Source organism: Salmo trutta, chromosome 24, assembly GCF_901001165.1.
Source record: "Salmo trutta chromosome 24, fSalTru1.1, whole genome shotgun sequence".
NCBI lineage: Eukaryota > Metazoa > Chordata > Actinopteri > Salmoniformes > Salmonidae > Salmo > Salmo trutta.
The window spans coordinates 25,132,329-25,157,812 of record NC_042980.1 but is presented as its reverse complement, the minus strand read 5'-3'; the positions used below and the strand labels follow the sequence as shown (position 1 = coordinate 25,157,812).

The following is a 25,484-nucleotide window of genomic DNA, read 5'->3' as shown; positions in this document are numbered from 1 at the left end:
AAAATATATGTTGAACAATTGTGAGAGTAATAACGCAATCAGTTTTCGATTTCCTTGTATTTCCATTGTGAATTCCTGCAACATATCTTGACAGGTTATCTCATATAACATCAGTGCATTTGTTACTAAAATAATCCATATAAAGTAGAGTAATTAAATCAGAGGCACAACATCGAACAGCAACATATACAATTTCCATACACCATTGCACACCAGGTTGAAGTCAAGAGGGGTTTCTTTGCCATGATGCCATCAATGGGTTCCCACATACAAATGAAGCAATAGACGGCACCCACATCACCTTGAAAGCTAGTTTTTTATTTTACCCTTATTTTAACGTCACCTTCTCCTCCAGCTGGTCCACATAAATGGTCTTTCAGCTCCCTTCTTCTTAGCAGCCGACTTCATGTCGGACCATGTCCTTTGTCATCACTGTCCTTTGCCATTCTCCCGACGGCAGAGACAGACTCGGCCACTCTCACCCATTCTCTCTTTTTGGTCTCTGCAGTGACCCCGCAGTTATCAAGTCTCCCCAAACAGCAACCTTTTCATGGCTGCTATTTCATCCACCATCACTTCAAGTTTTTATTGCGCTTTCCTTGTTATCCATTTTTGATTTTGATGTACAGTAGCTTTTATTTTATTTGTATTTTATTTCACCTTTATTTAACCTGTTGAGGCCAGGGGGCAGGATCTTATCCCGGTATTGGGATTCATTGTCATGTGACCATGGCGGGGAATTCAAAACTGCAAGAGTAATCATTTCAAATAATCAAATAATCAACTATTTTCCTCCATTTGAAAGATATATCTCCTAAATCTAACCACGCTGTCCGATTTTCAGAGGCTTTACGGAGAATGCATAAAGTTAGGTTATGTGAGGAGAGTACATTGACAATAGCTGCGTGTAATGTTTAGCCAATTCAAAGAAGGGCATCAACAGACAGAAAACTAGCTAGAATTATGCACTTACCTTTGACAATCTGCATCAGATGACACTCATAGGACATTATGTTAGACAATACATGCATTTTTAGTTCCATCAAGTTCATATTTATATCCAAAAACAGCATTTACAGTCACGGTGAAATTCAGAATTTTTTTCGGCTCGAATGCTCCCAGTGAATCCAGCATTACAAATCACGGAATTACTATTCGAAAACATTGGTAAATTATAATATTGTCATTCAAAGAATAATATATTATCATCTCGTAATTGCTACCGAATGGCCAGATCTCAAAATAACTTTACTGGGAAATCACATTTTGCTATAAACTGGGTACTATGCTAACAACATAAGCTAAGCTATAAGCTAAGCTAAGCTATACCGTTAGCATTAGCATCATCTAATATCGATAATAACATTCTAAATATCCCCTTACCTTTGATTATCTCCATCAGAAGGCGCTGCCAGCGATCCCAGGTCCAGAACAAATGTGGTTTCTTTTGATAAAGTTCATAATTTATGTCCAAATAGTTAGCGTTCAGTAGGCTCCCACAAAATGAGGTGGGCAGTGTAAAGTCACGCCGAAAAGCTAAAAAAAACCTAGTAAATAATCTATTTATGTTTGTTCAAACATGTCAAACGTTGTTTAGCATTAATCTTTTGGTCCATTTTTAACGTGAAACATCAGTAAACATCAGTAATATTTTCACACAACCTATCAAGTGTCTAGAATAAACGATTATGACAAAGACACTCTTCTCAGATTCATGCGCAGGCGCAAAAAATGAAGTGATGACGTGTCAACTTGTAAGCATTCTAATTCGGTCTGTATTCATGACAGATGCTTCCAACAACTTTCTAAAGATCGTTGACATCTAGTGGAAGCAGTAGGAGTTGCGAACTGAATCCTTTCTCACTGTGGTATCTTTAAAACAATGACACTAAATAGTACAGTCACAAAATTCTTATTTTTTTAAATCTATTTTTCACAGGTTTTTGCCTGCAATATGAGTTTTGTTATACTTACAGACACCATTCAAACTGTTTTAGAAAATTCAGAGTGTTTTCTATCCGAATGTGTTAATAATATGCATATCCTAGCTTCTGAGTTGGTGTAGGAGGCAGTTAAAAATGGGCACATATTTTTTTCAAAATTCTCAATACTGCCCCCACTAGATGTCAACGATCTTTAGAAAGTTGTTTGAAGCATCTGTGATGAATACAGACCGAATTAGAATGCTTACAAGTTGACACGTCATCACTTCATTTTTTGCGCCTGCGCATGAATCTGAGAAGAGTGTCTTTGTCATAATCGTTTATTCTAGACACTTGATAGGTTGTGTGAAAATATTACTGATGTTTACTGATGTTTCACGTTAAAAATGGACCAAAAGATTAATGCTAAACAACGTTTGACATGTTTGAACAAACATAAATAGATTATTTACTAGGTTTTTTTTAGCTTTTCGGCGTGACTTTACACTGCCCACCTCATTTTGTGGGAGCCTACTGAACGCTAACTATTTGGACATAAATTATGAACTTTATCAAAAGAAACCACATTTGTTCTGGACCTGGGATCGCTGGCAGCGCCTTCTGATGGAGATAATCAAAGGTAAGGGGATATTTAGAATGTTATTATCGATATTAGATGATGCTAATGCTAACGGTATAGCTTAGCTTAGCTTATAGCTTAGCTTATGTTGTTAGCATAGTACCCAGTTTATAGCAAAATGTGATTTCCCAGTAAAGTTATTTTGAGATCTGGCCATTCGGTAGCAATTACGAGATGATAATATATTATTCTTTGAATGACAATATTATAATTTACCAATGTTTTCGAATAGTAATTCCGTGATTTGTAATGCTGGATTCACTGGGAGCATTCGAGCCGAAAAAAATTCTGAATTTCACCGTGACTGTAAATGCTGTTTTTGGATATAAATATGAACTTGATGGAACTAAAAATGCATGTATTGTCTAACATAATGTCCTATGAGTGTCATCTGATGCAGATTGTCAAAGGTAAGTGCATAATTCTAGCTAGTTTTCTGTCTGTTGATGCCCTTCTTTGAATTGGCTAAACATTACACGCAGCTATTGTCAATGTACTCTCCTCACATAACCTAACTTTATGCATTCTCCGTAAAGCCTCTGAAAATCGGACAGCGTGGTTAGATTTAGGAGATATATCTTTCAAATGGAGGAAAATAGTTGATTATTTGATTATTTGAAATGATTACTCTTGCAGTTTTGAATTCCCCGCCATGGTCACATGACAATGAATCCCAATACCGGGATAAGATCCTGCCCCCTGGCCTCAACAGGTTAACGAAATTCCTAAGAAAACTACGAATTCCTAAGAACAGTTTGAGGAATTGCATTTCCGAACTATCTTATGAACTTCTTATTTTTTGTCTTAAGCAGCTTCTTAAGTTTTTTCGTAAGTAATGTTTTGTGAATCCGGCCCAAGATCATGAGCAGCCTGCAGGAGGAGAAATATGGATGTCAAAACATTTGGAAATTGAATGGTCTTCTTTCCTAAGGAATCAGCCACCCCGCATGGCTGCCAATGTGATAAGGATGCAACCAGGGCCGACGCGGATGGCGGTTACTCATGTGCAGGACATAAAGTCTTCTTTTGAATTGTTCATCCCAGACACCATCCAGAAAATCATTCTGGACCACTAATTTGGAGGGAAGGCATGTTTTTGGAGAGAGATGGAAGGAGATGGACCAAACTCATTTACATGCATACTTGTGGGATGCACAAACTGGCAGATAACTTTTCTGTGCAACAACGCCTCTGGAAAACTTCCACATTATTTCCAGGATTATCCGCTTCGATAACCAAGACACAAGACCAGTTCGGCGGCAGAGAGACAAGCTAGCTGCAATCAGGTCAGTGTGGGGCAAGTGGGTGGTTTTACAAACCTGGGCCCAACGTTACTGTTGAAGAGCAGCTTATGCCATTTAGGGGCCGCTGCCCCTTCAGGCAGTACATAGCGTCTAAACCCGCAAAATATGGAATCAAGATCTGGGCTGCCTGTGATGCTGCATCATCATATGCGTGGAACTTGCATGTGTATCTGTGGGAAGGCAGATGGAGGAGCTCCTGAGAAGAACCAAGGGATGCGGGTTGTCCTGGATGTGACACAGGGACTCCATGGTCACAACATCACATGCAATAACTTTTTTACTTCACACAAGCTGGGACAGGAGCTCCTCAAGAGGAAGCTGACGATGGTAGGAAGAGTACGAAAAAACAAGCCAGAGCTCCCACCTCAGCGGTTGAATACACAGAACAGGCCTATCAACTCCTCTAAGTTTGTGTTCACGGCCGACACATCCCTAGTGTCCTACATGCCAAAGAAAGGCAAAAATGCGGTACTCATGAGTACACTGCATAGGGATGGGAGAATCTGTGGCCAGGAACATCAAAAAACAGAAATCATAAAGGATTACAATGCCACAAAAGGAGGGGTGGACAATTTAGATAAGCTGGTGACTGGCTACAGCTGAAAAAAGAAGAACCCTACGCTGGCCACTTGTGATATTCTTCAACATCTTGGCGAACAACACGTTTGTCATTTGGATGGCGTTGAACCCAGAATGGAACAGAGGGAAGCTCCAGAGGAGACAGATATTTCTCGAGGAGCTGGGGAAGGCATTGGTAAGACCTCAAATCCAGAGGAGGCAACATATCCCAAGGACCCCAGCTTCTGTCCCAAATCACTGCCCTGGGTCATTGGGATATTATTATGTTTTTGACCAGAGGAAAGAGTGCCTCCTAATGGGCCTCTAACACCAATTCCAGCAGCATCTGGTCTCCCACCCAGCGACCAACCAGGACCAACCTTACTTTGTTTTAGAGGCAAGCAAGCAGCTGGACGCGGGTGGTATGCTGCTGGTTAACTGTGTGAACAGAAAATGCATCCACTCTTAATGTGCAGGTGATAGGTATAATCAGTAGTGTGTATTCATGGAAGCCAAGGGAAGCCAGGCTTCCCCCAAAAAATGACAGAGAGAAAAAAAAAATGAATCTGACCGGAGAAAGCATGTGACCTGGACTGAGAGAATAATGAAGTTCAACATGTAGCTAGATATAATAATGTTAGGCTAATGTACAGTAGCTGGTCTGGGGCATTGTTGCCTATGAAAGGAAGTTAGGCTAGCGAGCAAGCATTTTAGCCAGGTAGCCTAGGACAACAAAAACTAAAAGTGTGTATGACAGAGCCATAGACCATTTAGGCAATATGAAAGAGGAGGACAGCATTGTAGGGTGAGTCAACATGTTTTTTCTACTTGCTCGCACACACACACCAAACATACACACAGAAATCAGTACCTTGGACAATCACATAATTTTTAGCTTACGTTGATTGGACAAAAAAATTGTTGGTATCTTTTAGCTGTCACTGTATTAGACTAAGCAGAGGTGATTTGATGATGATATGGTGCTGGCATAGTGGCGGTAGCGCCTGCTTTCTTTGTGACTTGCAGAAACTCTCTGTAGTTCTAAATCAAGTTGTTTTGTAGTCCAAACATTTCTGAAACATTTTGCTTGACCACTTGCTTGACCATGCTGTAGTTCAAGTTATGAAGGTTTTGTCGAATTCATTCTGCCAGTGTGTGCTCTTATTGTCTTGACCTAAGCCTACAGTATATATCACGATGTCAAGGCATATGAACTAAAATATGAACTATAGAGCAAACAATGCAATTACCAAATAGGTTTAATATGGCTTTTTTTCCTGGCTTGGCTTCCCCGGTGATTTACCTATTGTATATAATGCGCAAAAGAAGCTGCTGAATGTGGTGGCCAGGTGGAACGCATGACTCGTTCATTCTGCAGAACAGCAATGTTGGCCTATACGCCTACAGGAGGGAGCTGTTGAGGATGGATGGCTTATTGGTGACTGTTGCCTACTCATTTGAAGTATATTTGGAATTGCTAAAGCATCTTGAATTGTCCTAATGGTCCTCTCTTTGTAGCTATGTTTTTATTTTTATTAGTCAAGCCACAACTGAGCGAGCCAAATAAAACCTTTTGGTTGTTCTCAGTCTCTGACACTAGCACCTCTATTTCAGTCCCGAAAAAGTTTTATTTTTGTAGTTTTTTTAGTTGAGCCATTGTATTTCATGGTATGGTGTTGTATTTTCTCCATAGGCTTAAAATGAATGATTTTGACCATATATGGTTAATTAGGGCCGTTTCAAAATGCAAATAGCCAAGGTTGTGCACTGAGAACAATTGGTATTTATCAATGATTCTCTCCTACCGGTGTGCATATCACAATTGTTGGAATGTTTGATAAATCACACCTTTTCTATGGATACAAACATTATACATTTTGTTTATAAGTAGTATTTTAGAATAGTTTATATGCAATAATGATAAATGAGGCCCCGGGAGTTTATTGGACCAGACAAATTATTACTGTACCTGTATTTACTGTATCCTGAACCATGAAATATTCCTTACAGTCTACTGTATATCATGAAGTGTACCATCTACAACTCACTTCAGACAATTCTGTTATTTAAAACAGGATGTATAAAAACATGTTTCATCTTCAATATATTCACCTCAATTCAATTCAATCCAGTTCATAACTTTAGTAAAGTGTGTTTAAATAACTGAGGGTGAAAGGGAAGCAGACAGAGAGAGTAAAAGTGAAGTGTGCAGTGAGAGAGAGAGTGAGAGTTAAAGTCCACTTAATTATCTCCACTACCATTAGTCAATATCTGTATGTTGGCTGTCTTATTGGCCTGTAGTAAATGTCTTGACTAGCTCCTGTGATAAGAGCTGATTTCACTGCAATTATGTTATTGATTAGACAAATGTACACCAGCCAGGGTTGCCCCCACAGTTAGAAGTCTGAGCAAACATCAACTGAATGCCTAAGCATACAGCAAACATTAACCCACACATACACGCATGCACGAACGCACATATATGTGTACTGTAGTGGAGCGGGTCGAGAGCTTCAAGTTCCTCGGTGTCCACATCATTAAGGAATTACCATTATCATACCATCCTCAAAAATTTCTACAGATGCACCACTGAGAGCATCTCGACTGGCTGCATCACTGCTTGATACGGCAAATGCTTGGCATTCGATCGCAAGGGGCTACAGAGGGTAGTGTGTACGGCCCAGTACATCAATGGGGCTGAGCTCCTTGCCATCCAGGACCTCTATACCAGGCGGTGTCAGAGGAAGGCCCTAAAAATTGTCAAAGACTCCAGCCACCCAAGTCATAGTCTATTCTCTATGCTACCGCACTGCAAGCGGTACCAATGCACCAACGGGACCCTGAACAGCTTCTACCCCCAGTTAATTTAATAGCTAACCAAATAGCTACCCGGACTATCTGCATTGGCCCTTTTTTGCAATAACTCTTTTGACTCATCACATACGCTGCTGCTAATGTTTATTGTCTGTTCTGTGCGTAATCACTTTATTCCTAGTGACAGTGCCTTCGGAAAGAATTTGGTCCCCTTTACTTTTTCCACATTTTGTTACGTTACACCCGTAAATAAAAAGCATCCTCAGCAATCTACACACAATAACCCATAATGACAAAACAAAAACAGGTTTTAGACATTTTTGCAAATGTATTAAATATTTAAAAGAGAAAAAAGTACATAAGTTACATAAGTTACATAAGTATTCAACCCCTTTGCTATGAGACTCAAAATTGAGCTCAGGTGCATCAGCCTGTGGTAAATGCAATTGATTGGAAATGATTGGAAAGGCACACACCTGTCTAGTTATGGTCCCACAGTTGACAGTGCATGTCAGAGCCATGAGGTAGAAGGAATTGTCCGTATAGCTCTGAGACAGGATTGTGTCGAGGCACAGACCTGGGGAAGGGTACCAAAAAATGTCTGCAGCATTAAAGATCCCCAAGAACAGTGGCCTCCATCATTCTTAAATGGATGAAGTTTGGAACCACCAAGACTCTTCCTAGAGCTGGCCGCCTGGAAAAACTGAGCAATCGGGGGAGAATGGCCTTGGCCAGGGAGGTGACCAAGAATCAGATGGTCACTCTGACAGAGCTTTAGAGTTCCTCTGTGGAGATGGGAGAACCTTCCAGAAGGACAATCATCTCTGCAGCAATACACCAATCAGGCCTTTATGGTAGAGTGGCCAGACGGAAGCCACTCCTCAGTAAAAGGCACGACAGCTCGCTTGGAATTTGCCAAAAGGAACCTAAAGACTCTCAGACCATGAGAAACAAGATTATCTGGTCTGATGAAACCAAGATTGAACTCTTTGGCCTGAATGCCAAGTGTCACTTATGGAAAAAACCTGGCACCATCCCTATGGTGAAGCATGGTGGTGGCAGCATCATACTGTGGGGATGTTTTTCAGCGGCAGGGACTGGGAAACCGAGGTAAAGTACAGAGAGATCCTTGATAAAAACCTGCTCCAGAGCTCAGGACCACAGACTGGGGTGAAGGTTCACCTTCCAACAGGGCAACGACCCAAAGCACACAGCCATGACAACGCAGGATTGGCTGCGGGACACGTCTCTGAATGTCCTTGAGTAGCCCAGCCAGAGCCCGGACCTGAACCCGATCGAACATCTCTGGAGAGACCTGAAAATAGCTATGCAGCGAAGCTCCCCATCCAACCTGACAGAGCTTGAGAGGATCTGCAGAAGAATGGGAGAAACTCCTCAAATACAAGTGTGCCAAGCTTGTAGCATCATACCCAAGAAACCTTGAGGCTGTAATCGCTGCCAAAGGTGCTTCAACAAAGTACTGAGTAAAGGGTCTGAATACTTACGTAAATGTAATGATTTTAATAAATTAATACATCTACAAACCTGTTTTTGCTTTGTCATCATTGTGCGTAGATTGATTAGGGGGGAAAACAATTTAATCCATTTTAGAATAAGGCCGGAACGTAACAAAATGTGGAAAAAGTCAAGAATACTTTCCGAATGCACTGTATATGTACATATCTAACTCAATGACCTTGTATCCCAGCACACAGACTCAGTACTGGTACCCTGTGTATATATAAGTTATCTTTACACTATGTGGATTTATTCCTCATGTTATTATTTTTCTGTCATTTCCATTTTATTCTCTCTGCATTGTTGGGAAGGGCCCGTAATTAAGCGTTTCACTGTTAGTCTAAACCTGTTGTTTACGAAGCATGTGACAAATAAAATTTGATTTGAGTTGACATTTACTTACTCGCACACATACACACACACACACACACTTATTAACCCTTTCCCTGGCTCCCAGCTCCTATATAACACACGGCATGCACTCTAGCCTTGACTCATTGATAAACCCACAGTAACAACCCCAGGTCGTGTCGCTAATCGCTTTATGGTGGCCCCATAGAGTTTTACTGCACAGCAGATCCCCTGGCTACAGCACAGACAATGGCTCTGTCCCAAATGGAACCTTATTACCTATGCTGTGCACTACTTTTCACCAGGACCCATAGGGCTTTGGTCAAAAGTAGTGCACAATATAGGGAATATACTGATACTGGCTATATTTGTCTGTGAATGTTATCTTAGCCCTGGGTGCTGTACCAAGGCTGTAAACAGTCATATAGAACCTTCCAGAAAAGGCATTTACAGTATAATGCTGAGGGAGGGAAGGGCTGGAGAGGGAGTATGTTACTACCTGCTGAGTTTCTATATGTGTGACATTGAAACAGAGTGGATGTAATTATAAAGGAACTGTTCCACCATGTGTACTTTATCTATTGCATGTAGAAGTGATGCACATGAATGTATGTACATGCACATTTTTTCCCTTGTTTTTAATGAACTGCACTAAGTCAAATCCCTAACAACTTCTTTTGGTATGCAAATAAATGTTATATCAGAATCCAATTGTCAGTCATATCCTGACCATAAAATACCTTCTAAAAATATGCAAGATCCACAATTTTCACAAAAACGAATATATTCTGATATGAGTTTGAAGGGAAGATACAGTATACTGTACACCCACAATACACACACCCTCTAGCACAATAAACATGTATTTTCAGAGCACTCATACACATCAATATTGGAATTTGTACACACCAATTGGTACACACACAGAAACAATGGAGAGAGAGGGAGAGACTGACATGCAGAGAGAGAGAGAGAGAGAGAGACACAGACAGACAGACAGACAGACAGACAGACAGACAGACAGACAGACAGACAGACAGACAGACAGACAGACAGACAGACAGACAGACAGACAGACAGACAGACAGACAGACAGACAGACAGACAGACAGACAGACAGACAGACAGACAGACAGACAGACAGAGAATGAATAGATGCTATTCTGTATCTATAATGAAACTAAGTGACATTACAATTACAATAACTCAGAGTGTAACATCTACATAGGGGAATAAAACACAGGAACATAAAAGAGTTGTCAGTAGAATACCACCAAGAGATCATTCCTCCCCTACTTTATAGACACTTATTCTTCAGCCTGACTAGAATTAGCCTGACACTGGGCTTTGGCATATGATCAACCCTACAGTAAATGACCACTTAAGACTTATAATGTATGTGAGTGTAGTATAACACAATTCACTTCTACCTCAGGGCTCTACTAGTAAATGACATCTTAGGCTGAATGTGAATGTACAGTAGTACAGTCCAATTGAGTAGAACAAGGCACAAAGCTCTGCCAGTGGCCTAAGGAATAAGGACCTCTTACCTCTGTATCAGATCAAATAACATACAGCAGATCACTGTCCAAAGAAGCACTGAGAGTCCCTGAATAGCATTGAGAAGTACTCTTCCTCTCCACTGTAGTGAAGAGTCAACAGACCCAGCTCAATTAGACGAGCATCATTCATGTCAGTCAGACACAATTCACAATGTTGTGTTAACAGCCCATCCACAGAGCAAGGGTCAACTGCTGTTCACATTGTGGTGAGAGGGAATCAGATCATCTACAATGGAGATATGACAGAAGTGAGTGCAAACCAACCAGACAAATTAAAATGGAATGGATACTATCAGAGTACCACGTCTAGATAACTCAGCACCTGCCATCGGGTCAAAGCAAACATACATTGGCTAACAGTAACATCCATTTGATGTGATGCCGTTAGGCTTGATGGGATAAAAGTACAAAGAGAGAGAGATGGAGAAAGAGATAGAGAAAGAGAACGATAGAGATATGAAAGACAGCTACAACCACCTTTAGGCCTGAAAAACCTAACGACCCTAGAAAACTCTAACTCAACAATAAAGTGTCTTATCCTCTGGTCTCCCACTTCTCTCTTCTATGGCTGCCTGGTGTGGGGCCAACTTACAGCTATGCCTGAAAGTAATTTCCTGTAAATTGGTGTAACAGAGGCTGCCATGTCAAATGACTCATGTCAAGAGCTCAGTATGCATCACTCTTCCCAGAACCCTTTTCTACCCTTCCATCCCTCCTCCCCCCATCCCTCCTTCCCCACAATCACCACCACTTATCATTAGACAACATGTCATGTAGCCAGCCCTAAGCAGCACAGCTCAGGAAGGATATAGCCATGATGCATTCACCAGAGAGAGGTATCCCGGGGAGGGAGTGAGGATGGAAGGATATGAGGGGCTCTGGGAGTGAACAGTCATAACAGGCCTCAGTAGAGAAGTAGCGCTGTTGGTGTCCTGAGGTGCACATCTATAATAACATGCTGTGTTTAACCAGGACCCTCGCATGCGTGCACACACACACACACACACGGACACATGCACGTACGCAAGCACACACACAAAGAACCCTCACCGTTGTTTCATGCTGCTTCACCTAGGAGAGATAGAGCCCATTAAATAAGACTGATTGTGGGATAAAAAGAGGAGAGAGAGGAGTGAGAGAGAGAGAAAGAAAGAAGGAGAGACTGAATTACAGCTAGTGTTGTGCTATCTTGATATGTCCCAGTAGAACAATACTGTTGTTAAGATGTATGGAAAAATGTTAAAAGCATCTAAAGAAAAAACAGACATATAGACAGACAAACAGACAGACAGACAGATGGCTTTGCCCCAGTATGAGGGCTGTAATATGAGTGGTTCATGAGAGGTCATGTATCCTAACCACTGTCTGTCCACACTGTGACAGAATGAGACTGCCACCCATCCCCTGACCTCCTGACACGGGCCTCCAACCAACCAATCAATGGGAAAGGAACTCAAGCCGCAGGATGGTGGGGATGGGATTATGGGACGCTTTCAGTTCCTCATGCACTGGTGAAAGGAACATAGGGCAGCAGGGACATAGATGTATGAATCTCAAATCAAATCCAATCTCTCAGTATGACATTATACCAAGCGCCTGATAGACTGTGGCTAATCAGTATGGCAAATATTATGTTACCATAAAAGCTTATGCCATTCAGGTCATGGTATTCTGGCTAATATTCTGATTAACATCTGACTTAGGTACAACCTGCATAGGGTATAGCTTGCACTAAGCGCTAGGCTGTGCTGTGTGTCTCTGCCTGTACCGCCCCACACTCTCATCTATTCTCCTCTCCTCTTCTCTGAGATGTTAATGGGATCTAAGTGGAGTTCTGATTAAAAGGACACTTCCTCCTTGGAGACCAAGAGATATTTTTACAGATCTCTTTTCTTCTTCCTCGGAGCGTCGGAAACCTTCAGTCAGGAACAGAGTGTGCGTGTGTGCGTGCATGTATGTGTGTGTGTGTGAGGGGCCAGATAGCGAGCGGAGCTAGCAGAGGGAGCTCATGCCGCGTTGGTTAATTAAATTAAAGCTCCTTTAATGAAACAGGAAGTGAACTTAAAGCTTTAATCCAGACTGTACGTCGCCATCAAAGGTAAGGAACGGGGAGGACAAAAAGAGGCACGATAGTGACAAAAACAACACAACCCTACAGATATGAACTTCTGCGTGTTAAATGTTATCTTCACTCATGCACCGCCCCTTAGCTAAATGGAACCCGTGTGGAAAAGAAAAGAGTAGTCAGACAGCACAAAAACTCTTGATAATGATATCACCAACTCGGTTCAGGGCCGTCGTTTTTTGTAGTGCTACTTTCATTTTCCTTTTATTCTACTACCAGCATGCACCTGTCTAATGGTCCTCTCCTACAGTACCTACCCACACACACACACACACACACCTGCACACACGCACACACGCACGCACGCACACACGCACGCACGCACAGACGCACGCACGCACGCACGCACACACACACACAGACGCATGCATGCACGCACAGACGCACGCACGCACGCACGCACAGACGCACACACGCACACACACCCGGTCTAACCTGATAAAGAGCTGAGCGGTTGACTCGTCTCTTTTTATCATTTGCTGAACCTGTTCTATGACATCCAGCACCTGCTCAAAGACATGAAATATGAGGATGTAATCTTTCCTCAACCTTCCTACAGTATCTTAACCATAGCCTCCTGATAATGTTATGGCATAGACATATCCTATCAGTCTTACTGTGAATACCTTTACAGAAGAGAAAACAGCTCTTTTTCCTAAAATTACATTTTTCCCATCATTGTCCATATCAGCGTGCAGTGGAAATGCTGGTGTGTTGGCACAGGCCAAATGACAGAGAGAGGAAAGAAGAGAAGAATGAAGGATTGTCACACATTTACATTAGTAAACTAAGCTTTCAAAGAAACAGGAGAGGGAAAGAAAAAAAGAACAGCTGACATCAATCTGAAATAACAACTTAGATTTAAACAAATGTGTATAACCTATCTCGCTAATCAATCTAGATCCAGATCACAAACCTTGACACATGGATAGAAGATAATAATATTCCTCAATTCAACAACAGAAAAGTAAATAGAGTCCATCTGATTGGCAGGGATATGCTCCAGACCTATGGGATTTAACCCTATGGTTTCAGTTATCAGAGGGCAAGGGATTGTGGGATATATGCAGGGCTCGACATTCAGGGCTGCCTGCTGGCCCGTCAACATCTGCCGAGTTCGCCGGGCCAGATAATCAAGCTTTCATATGGCCCGCTTGGGCCCGTACATTTTCAAACTTCCAAAAAAAATATTAGAATTTATATTTCCATTTAATCCTTCACAATCTCCCCAACGTCTGACGCTTCACACTTGTTATTAACCAGCATTTGGTTTCCAAGCTGAGGCAAGAATGTTAAAGCCTTGTTAAACCTCGCCTCAGTAGGGCCTGGATACGGTCATGGCTAGAAGGGATCCAGCTTTTGTAAAATGAATGTATTTGAGCTAACTCTAACCCTTTTCCTAACATTAACCTAATTCTTATAACCTGCTACGTTAATTATCCTAACCTGCGGTGTAAATTTTCCTGACCTGCTACGAAAAGTCCCATTTGACATTAATTTGACAAAAGCTGGATCCCTTCAAGCCATGACCCCTGGATACTTGCACCAGACCCGTCTTAGCCGAGGCAGAGTTGAACATCGGCAAGCGCATTTCACAATCACAGAATAAATGTCCTCCACCTGCTTTTCATATCAGACATCCTACACAACGACAATAGCGGTGCATGGGTAAAATCACCGGGGAAGCCAAGCCAGGAAAAATAAGCCATATTACAACCTATGTGTTGTGATAATTGCATTGTTTGCTCTATATCCTGTAAGTTCGTATGCCTTGACACTGTGATATATCGGCCTAAGGTCGAGACAATACGAAGACACAGTGGCAGAATAAATTAAACCACACCTTTGTTTCATCACAAAACCGGAGAGCAACCTCTATCCGGTGAAATCCACAAAGCATATTGCATGTAATGAAACATTTTCAGACTACTAAACAACTTGTTTTAGAACCACGGAGAGTTACCACAAGTCGCAAAGAAAACAGAAGCTGTCTCCACTATCTAGCACCATTTAAACTTCAACATCATCAAATCACCTCTGCTTAGTCTAATACAGTGACAACTAAAAGATACCAAAAACAATTTAGTCTAATCAACGTAAGCTAAGTATGATGTGGCTGTCCATGGTTTGGATTTGTGTGTGTGTGTGTGTGTGTGTGTGTGTGTGTGTGTGTGTGTGTGTGTGTGTGTGTGTGTGTGTGTGTGTGTGTGTGTGTGTGTGTGTGTGCGTTCGTGCAAGTAGAAAAAACATATAGAGAAACGCCAATGCCATCCTCCTCTTTCATGTTGATGAAACGGTCTATCACTCTGTCATACAGTACAGGTTTTATTTTTGTTGTCCTAGGCTACCTAGTTAAAATGCTTGTTCATTAGCCTAACTTCCTTTCATGGGCATTGTTAGCTAGTTAACATTAGCCTTCTACATCTATCTACACACTGAACTTCCATCCTCTCAGGCCAGGGGCACAATGCAATCATTTTTGGTTCGATCAGAATCAACGTTATAATCATTGGCCAGTACAGAGAACTAAGTAAAACCACAAGTCCAAATTCCTATCTCCATCCATGGCTAATTTAGGAAAGGGACCATTTTAGCTAGCTAGCCACCGGAGGACAACAACAGAACGAGACGAACCAATTCAAGTTGTTCCCGTCAATGACTTATTGCTCTCGATGTGATGTGATTGGAGTGAAGCCAAATCCAAACTGTTTTCCCTTTAAACTTATTTTTTTGGTGCGCCAGGACCATTCACACTTGATCACTCAGTTTAGCTCAACGCTCGCTGGCTTCCCTTGCATTCAATGCTACAGTATGGGCGGCAACAATGAAATACACTTTTTGACCAGATAGATGGCCTACACATACAGAGACAGAAAGGTGAGATACATTCAGCCTCTTGTGAATAGGACTACACTATGTAGCTGCTTGCTTGCCAAGACACAAATCCCTTGTTGGTTAAAAATATACAGGGAAAAAAATTAAAATGAATATTGTAATAATGGTATTCTGTAGTCAAAATAATTGTAAAAAAAAACGATTAATGAGCAGTGTCTTTAATTTATCAGCAGGATATCAACGGTCGAGTGCGCAACTTCTCATACTGCTGGTTGCTCCATGGAAAGAAATGTGTTCTAATGAGCCCAGTCAATGCGCAATATTCCTAAAAGCAAACTCGGGACAAGACAACAGTTTTGTTGGTAATTATTGAAAAGAGGGGGATCCCAGCTTGCCCCTGCTGTTTTATTTATTTCTCAACTCCAATTTTTGCGCAATTGGCCGTTTTAGGTCCAAGGTCTAAACATCTTCTACCCCAAGCCATAAGACTCCTGAACAGCTAATCAAATGGCTACCCAGACTATTTGCATTGCCCCTCCCCCCTACACTGCTGCTACTCTCTGTTATTATCTATGCATAGTCACTTTAATAACTCTACCTATACGTACATATTACCTCAATTACCTTGACTAACCAGTGGCCCCCGTAAACTGACACATTGACTCTGTACCGGTACCCCCTGTAAATAGCTCCGCTATTGTTATTTACTGCTGCTCTTTAATTATTTGTTATTCTTATCTCTTACTTTTTTGGGGGATTTTCTTAAAACTGCATTGTTGGTTAAGGGCTCGTAAGTAAGCATTTCACTGAACGGTCTACACCTGTTGTATTCGGCGCATGTAACAAATAAAATTTGATTTGATTTTACAATCTGAGTGTCTGACATGGCAATAAAAACGTAACCATGGGAAGCACGTCATGGCCATTCCAGTGCATAAACGGTAGGCCTATATTCACTGTACAATTCACACAATGACACTGTATTCATAAAAACTGTAAAAATCCCATCATTTAATTTTTTTATGACATTAAACAAGCAACAACATCATATTAAGAGCCTGTGATCAAGCTAATGATTAGCACATTGGAGTAAACAATGCCGATGAGCAACCCAATGCTTCAGCCATGAAGCCACGATGTTGCATCAGGCTTCAGGTGACAATGCTTATTGCTAAAATAGCACACATGCCTGCAATATGGACCATGTACAGACCCTACAGATATTACTTTTCATCAATATGTTATTGGTCTCATTTCTGGGTACAGTGGCTTGCAAAAGTATTCTCCCCCTTGGCATTTTTCCTATTTTGTTGCCTTACAACCTGAAATTAAAATAGATTTTTTTGGGGGGGTTTGTATCATTTTATTTGCACAACATGTCTACCACTTTGAAGATGCAAAATATGTTATATTGTGAAACAAATAAGAAATAAGACAAAAACCGGAAAACTTCAGCATGCATAACTATTCAACCCCCCCAAAGTCAATACTTTGTAGAGCCACCTTTTGCAGCAATTACAATTGCAAGTCTCTTGGGGTATGTCTCTATAAGCTTGGCATATCTAACCACTGGGATTTTTTTGCCCATTCTTTAAGGCAAAACTGCTACAGCTCCTTCAAGTTGGATGGGTTCCAAGTCATTCCACAGATTCTCAATTGGATGGAGGTTTGGGCTTTGACTAGGCCATTCCAAGACATTTAAATGTTTCCCCTTAAACCACTCGAGTGTTGCTTTAGCTGTATGCTTAGGGTAATTTTCCTGCTGGGAGGTGAACCTCCATCCCAGTCTCAAATCTCTGGAAGACTGAAACTGGTTTCCCTCAAGAATTTCCCTGTATTTAGCGTCATTCATCATTCCTTCAATTCTGACCAGTTTCCCAGTCCCTGCCGATGAAATACACCCCCACAGCATGATGCTGCCACCACCATGCTTCACAGTAGGGATAGTGTCTCGGGGTGATGAGAGGTGTTGGGTTTGCGCCAGACATAGCGTTTTCCTTGATGGCCAAAAAGCTCACTTTTAGTCTCACCATAGGACCAGAGTAACTTCTTCGAAATGTTTGGGGAGTCTCCCACATGCCATTGGTGAACACCAAACGTATTTGCTTACTTTTTTTCTGGCCACTCTTCCATAAAGCCCAGCTCTGTGTAGTGTACGGCTTAAAGTGGTCCTATGGACAGATACTCAAATCTCCGCTATGGAGCTTTGCAGCTTCTTCAGGGTTATCTTTGGTCTCTTTGTTGTCTCTCTGATTAATGCCCTCCTTGCCTCGTCCGTGAGTTTTGGTGGGCGGCCCTCTCTTGGCAGGTTTGTTGTGGTGCCATATTCTTTCCATTTTTTAATAATGGATTTAATGGTGCTTCGTGAGATGTTCAAAGTTTCAGATATTTTTTTATAACCCAACCCTGATCTGTACTTCTCCACAACTTTGTCCCTGACCTGTTTGGCGAGCTCCTTGGTCTTCATGGTGCTACTTGCTTGGTGGTGCCCCTTGCTTAGTGGTGTTGCAGACTCTGGGGCTTTTCAGAACAGGTGTACATATACTGAGATCATGTGACAGATCATGTGAACACTTAGATAGTACAGAGGTGGACTTTATTTAACAAATTATTTGACTTCTGAAGGTAATTGTTTGCACCAGATCTTATTTAGGAGCTTCATAGAAAAGGGGGTGAATATATATGCACGCACCCCTTTTCTGTTTTTTAAATTTACATTTTTTTTGAAACAAGTTATATTTTTAATTTCACTTCACCAATTTGGACTATTTTGTGTATGTCCATTACATGAAATCGCCCCCAAATAAATTTAAATGACAGGTTGTAATGCATCAAAATAGGAAAAATGCCACGGGGGATGAATACTTTAGCAAGGCACTGTATTATTACATTTTAAATGGTTTCATATGTTAAGTTTAAATGTCATCATTGAGAGGGGGGATGGTTTTATTTTAATTTTACAAACAATTATAAGATTGTATGGTTGGCTATAAAAGTCTATAAGGTACTTCCCAGACTGCAAATGAAACATGAAATCACCCATGATGTAAATTTTGCATGTATAATTTGCTTTCCTGTGATCTCGGACCAGGCCAGTAATTTTCTCATTCGGGCCAGTAGTTTTCACTTGGTACTGGGCTGGTGTGCCACTGGCAAATGTAGTTGAATGGAACTTGGTAATCCATCTGGCACTGTTGACCTGTTTAAAGGTCTTACCCACGTAGGCTATGGAGAACGTGATCACACAGTCGTCCAGAACAGCTGATGCTCTCATGCAGTGATGCTCTCATCAGTGTTGCTTGCCTCGAAGTGAGCACAGAAGTAATTTAGCTTGATTGGTAGGCTCGTGTCACTGGGCAGCTCGTGGCTGTGCTTCCCTTTGTAGTCTTAATAGATTGCAAGCCCTGCCACATCCGACGAGCGTCGGAGCCGGTGTAGTACGATTCAATCTTAGTCCTGTATTGACGCTTTGCCTGTTTAATGGTTCGGCTGAGGGCATAGCGGGATTTCTTATAAGTGTCCGGGTTAGAGACCCGCTCCTTGAAAGCAGCAGCTCTACCCTTTAGCTCAGTGCAAATGTTTTCTGTAATCCACGGCTTCTGGTAGGGGTATGTACGTACGGTCACTGTGGGGACGACATCATCGATGCACTTATTGATGAAGCCAGTGACTGATGTGGTGTACTCCTGAATGCCATCGGAAGAATCCTGGAATATATTCCAGTATGTGCTAGCAAAACATTCCTGTAGTTTATCATGTGTCATCTGACCAGTTCTTAATTGACCGAGTCACTGGTGCTTGCTGCTTTAGTTTTTGCTTGTACAAAGGAATCAGGAGGATAGAATTATGGTCAGATTTGCCAAATAGAGGGCAAGGGAGCGCTTTGTACGCGACTCCGTGTTTGGAGTGAAGGTGGTCTAGAGTTTTTTTCCTCAGGTTGCACATTTCACATGCTGGTAGAAATTAGGTAAAACGGATTTAAGTTTCCCTGTATTAAAGTCCGCGGCCACTAGGAACGCCACCTCTCGATGAGCGTTTCCCTGTTTGCTTATGGCCTAAGCCATAAGCCATTGAGTGCGGTCTTAGTGCCAGCATCAGTTTTTTTGTGGTAATTAGACAGCCACGAAAAATATAGATGAAAACTCTCTTGTTAAATAGTGTGGTCTACAGCTTATCATGAGATAGTCTACCTCAGGGGAGCAAAACCTTAAGACTTCCTTAATATTCGATTTTGTGCAAAAGCTGTTGTTTACAAATAATAGGACTGATGGTAGAGGCAGATGACCCACTCGCCGTCGGATCCTTACAAGGCACCCCGACCTACTTCCCCGATATCGCCGTCTCTTTCTCATGCGAATGACAGGGATGTGAGCCTTGTCGGGTGTCTGAAGTAAATCCTTCACGTCTGACTCGTTAAAGAAAAAATCTTTGTCCAATACGAGGTGAGTAATCGCTGTCCTGATATCCAGAAGCTCTTTTCGGTCATAAGAGATGGTGGCAGAAACATTATGTACAAAATAAGTTTCAAACAACGCAAAAAAACACACACAATAACACAATTGGTAAAACGGCAGCCATCTTCTCCGGCGCCACTATAGGGAAAGGAAAGGGGTGATACCTAGACAGTTATACAACTGAATGCATTCAACTGAAACGTGTCTTCCGCATTTAACCCAACCCCTCTGAATCAGTGTGGTGCGTGGGGCTGCCATAATCGACATCCATGTCTTCGGCGCGGCCTGGGTTAGGCCAACTTTGATAAATAACTTAGATACAAATGTCACATATATGTAAATAATCCTTCCTCCAAACAACTATTCTATAGATAGCATTTTTGAAAGTCCTCAAAATCATGGTCTTTTTTTGTCTGGGTGAAGAATTACTCATAGGCATCTTTCGCTTAGTCCACGGGGCCAGAGCGGAGAGAGAGGAGAGAGATAGCGAGAGAGAGAGAGAAGGGAGGGAAGAGGGAGCACTCCCTCTGTTATTATGTAAACGAGTGCATGACTATTCCTCTGGGTCCCTGGAGAGTTAATTACCAGTGGCTTCTCACACTAATTGGCTAAAACTAAGAATTTATATATTTCTCTCTCTCTCTCTCTCTCTCTCTCTCTCTCTCTCAAACAAACCTGTTTTGCTGTTTGCCCCTCTTATAATCTCTTCTCTCCTCTTTTCCTTTCTTCCTGCCAGGTGAATTTCTAGCTTCGATAGTTCATTTGAGCATCTGCTCAAGCTGGCAAAGGAGAGAGAGATTTTTACAAATAGCTAATTCCAGCTATTTGGCTGGACTAATCACTATTGGAAGAGGAACAAGTGTAAAAATAAAAAAGAAGCGGAGAGTGTCACTTTGGTATGAAAGATTTGGGAGACAGGCACAGGAATGTGTAATAGTTTTTTTTATTACGCCCCAAATTACAGAGTGCCGTGTAAGGACACGGGGATGAAGACCAAACAAACACGTACACAAAACACAGAGTTGAAACCCAAACAAAAGAGCGAGGAGTACCTCGAATAAATACACACAAACACAATAATTAACACAAGGGATGAGACCCGTAATCATCTGCGCAAGTGTACGAAAATCCAAAACACACAGCACAGGTACTCACACGCACCAACGGACATTGGAACAATAATGGAGAGCCCAATGGAAACCAAAGGGCACATATATACAAATACTAATCAGTGGGAATAGGGGACAGGTGTGCGTGATGAAAGTTCTGCCGGTATCCATGACAGAGAGCTTGGTGTTTAACGGAATGGAATGAAATACAAAAAGAGAGGGATGACAGTTTGGGATAAACAATGCTGGGTGCTTGGAGAGCAGTGAAAAGCAAAATGTTAGGATAACATATTTAGAGAGAGAGAAGGAAAGAGAGAGAGGGAGAGAGAGATGACAATCTGGTAGCAGAAGGATGGAAAAATAGCCTATACTTGATCATGTCTGAAGCTTTTGAATACAAAATGACAGACAGACAGACAGACAGACAGACAGACAGACAGACAGACAGACAGACAGACAGACAGACAGACAGACAGACAGACAGACAGACAGACAGACAAACAGAAAGAGAGAGAAAGAGAGAGAAAGAGAGAGAAAGAGAGAGAAAGAGAGAAAGAGAGAGAAAGAGAGAGAGGAGGTAGATTGATAGACTGCCGCCTCAGGGCCTGCCATGTACTCCGGTAGAGGCCTGTATGGGCGTGGGCCTTATACAATACAGAAGCTGTTACCATGTTAATTAAGTGATAGTCAGAAGATATGGATTATCATGGATTATTATTATGGACCCAGGGCTAGACGCAGCTAAGGCACCGTACCATAACGACGGGATATGACAACCCTGTGAATAGACTGTTTAAGCTGCTGAGAGAACGGGACTAAGTGTTCAAATAAAATGGTGGACTGACGTTGGACTGAACACATTTCCACGTCATTGTGCAGGCCGTCATTGTAAATAGGAATTAATTCCTAATTGTTTTGCCTAGTTAAATAAATGTTAAATAAAAAGTTAAATGAAGAAATATAATCTGCAAACGATGCCGAATAAAAAACACTTCCAATGTCTGACTGACGGATTTTACATGTCAAGCGTGTGATGCATTCACTCCATAATTACCGAACAATAACAGACAGACAGTCATGCAAACAGTAGAAAATATATTTTTTTACAACAAAAGCGTACTTCCTATTATTATTTTTAGGCGTTGGTTGATCAAGCTGTATGGCGTTAGAAAACTAAAGAGATTAGGCCTGCCTGCATGCTAGCAGTTAGTGCTTGTTTAAAAGCTCTTTCCAGGTGACATGTTAATGGTGGCTCCATGCAGCTAGCTAGCTAGCTAGCTTTATCTGCAGCCACTGCAGCTGGCCTTTTAAAGATAACAGGAATATTTAACACTTCTGCCCAGAAAGACTATTTCTTCACAGTAATGAGCTGATACTAAAGCAGAATGAAACACCACAGGACTGGAGGATGGAGAGAACAGAGAAAATGACAGAAAGGAAAATAATGATAAAGGTAGAATAAAGAGAAGAAAGGGCACTAAGAGAGAATAAAAGGCTTTGAACAACATGAAAGAGAAAAGCTTTTTCTCTCCTGAGTTTATAAAAAACATAGTTGTATTAGCTTCATCCCGTCTGTCATGCTGAAACAACTGTCCCCCCAACCCACCCTGATATGTCCTGAAGTCCCTCCCATTGTCCCGATATGTCCTGTGGACTGTCCAGATGAGGACATGATATTACCTCGAGCCAATGGTTAGATAGGGTCTACAGTAGCCCTGAGTTGTTAGGAAGATGGTAAAAAAGGGACAACAAAATAAGTTAATAACATCTGATTGGGAGCAGGCAATGGCTGCTACAGGGAGCAGCAACTAGGTCTAAAAAGGAAAGACAGTCCCCCCAGACAACACTTGGGCTGCTCTCCTCTCTCCTACCCCTGTCTCCTCTCTCCTACTCCTGTCTACTCTCTCCTGTCCAGGTGGTGAGAGCATGCTGCATGCACCTCTCCTCTCCTTTCCCCTGCCCACTCCTCGCCCCTCTTCTCTCGGTCTCAGCGGACCTCTGGATCTGTCCATCAGCTCAGCCCCTCCAGGCCAGTGGAGGATGGGCCTCTGATTGACACCACCGATAATCACCCTAATAGGAGCTGGGGGAGAAAAGGGGGGACCAGCTGTCTACTCCAGAACTCAAGCACCTGCCATGCCATGATGCGCCAGCCCAAACCACCTTTACCATTTAGGAAAGACTAATGAGCGAGGGAGGAGAGGAGGAAAAGGAAGTTGGAGGAATTGCAGCTCTTTTGGTGTAGGTGAAGATACATTTGGGAACGCATGCAAGCAAAGAACTTACTGAAGGTGAGACAGACCTGCCACCTCAGCATACCCCACACAACCAACTGCTCAGCATACCCCACACAACTACTCAGCATACCCCACACAACCAACTGCTCAGCATACCCCACACAACCAACTACTCAGCATACCCCACACAACCAACTACTCAGCATTCCCCACACAACCAACTACTCAGCATACCCCACGCAACCAACTGCTCAGCATACCCCACACAACCAACTACTCAGCATACCCCACACAACCAACTGCTCAGCATTCCCCACACAACCAACTACTCAGCATACCCCACACAACCAACTGCTCAGCATACCCCACACAACCAACTACTCAGCATACCCCACACAACCAACTACTCAGCATACCCCACACAACCAACTGCTCAGCATACCCCACACAACCAACTACTTCAAATACAGTTAGAAGGGGTCAGTCAGTCTATTCAAATAGCAGATTAAAATGTTTGTATACCGAAAGGCAAAATTAAACACCATACACTTGTCTTAATTTCCTCTATGGACTACGTGGCCTATTGTACTACAATGTGAACCAACATCATTGGCCTACATGACAGAGAGCCAAAGACGGTTTACGTTGAGTGTTATAGGCAAATAGCTGGTCTCTCCAATCCTCTGATCTTTTGCTCAATTTGTGTTCTTCAGAACTGAAACCACAGTCATCTATTAATGAATATAGGCTCTTGTTTTTAAGGTAACAAGAGTTAACAACACATACCAAGGGCTGTGTCACAAATGGCACCATATCCCCTGACAGTGCACTAACTTTGACCAGAGCCTGATGAGCCCTGGTCAAAAGTAGTGCACTATATAGTGAATAGGGTGCCACTTGTGATGGAGACAGAGTAGTCAGGTAGTCATTTAAGTCTCTTTCATGGTCTCATCCTCTTCCTCATCAGAGCGAGCAGCTTCAATGAACAACAACTTTGGACTATCTATCTTTGTAGTGTATATGAGTCATCTTTCAGACTGCACACACACACATGCACACTCTCATGTGCACTCGCACACTCACACACACACACACAACTCAGACTGTGGTACAACAACAGAAGGACAACAACAGAGGAAAGTTTAATTCCCCTCTTAATTACGCTAAATTTGGAGGAGAACAGAGAGTGGTATCAGCTTTTGTTTTCCTTTGTGAAAACAAACACAGTGAGAGATGGTATGAGAGGGAGGATGGTGTGTGTGTGTGTGTGTGTGTGTGTGTGTGTGTGTGTGTGTGTGTGTGTGTGTGTGTGTGTGTGTGTGTGTGTGTGTGTGTGTGTGTGTGTGTGTGTGTGTGTGTGTGTGTGTATGCGTCTATGGCTGCCCGCATTGTGTATGCGTGTGTGTGTGTGTTTATAACTAAGTAGCTTGGCGCTGCTGATGAGCAATCTGGCCAATCTCAGGGCCTCTGTATGGTAAAGGTTCTTTATAATGAGGTGTTCTCCTCCTCACCACTGTTCAGTCCACACACACACACACACACACACACACACACACACACACACACACACGTGCACGTGCGCGCGCGCGCACACACACACACACACACACACACACACACGCACACACACACACATACACACAAACACACACACTGCCGTGTGCAGCGTGCTGTGCATTGTGATGTTAATGAGGCTGTGCGTTACAACACACCACTCTTAATTGTCCTCTTTGATCTCGGGCTAATTCCACTAATTAGGAGCCAAACTTTCAAAGTTGAACGTTTTGCTTTGCCTCAGACTGTGTGTGTGTGTGCGTGCGCAGTAGTATAGCCAGGCCCTCTCCCTCTCCTCCTTACCCTGCTATACGTGTTACTTTAGCCTAAAGCCTGTTGAATGCGAACCAATCGGAAGGGTTCGTGGATATATTATGACGAGATTTTGTGACGTTTTTATTCGTTTTGGTGGTCGGCAGTTTCTTTGTTCGCGCAAAAAAAATTATTGAGGCAAGTCTACACGCTTTCATCTGTGATTGGTCAACAGTAGGGAACGAAACT

At 42.3% G+C, this 25,484-nt stretch overlaps 1 protein-coding gene across 1 annotated transcript in view; it reads right to left on the bottom strand.

The window, feature by feature from the left end:
• LOC115160516 (receptor tyrosine-protein kinase erbB-4-like) overlaps positions 1 to 25,484 on the bottom strand; it is a 235,484-nt gene that overhangs the window by 178,824 nt on the left and 31,176 nt on the right. The gene's annotated exons all lie outside the window — the stretch shown is intronic.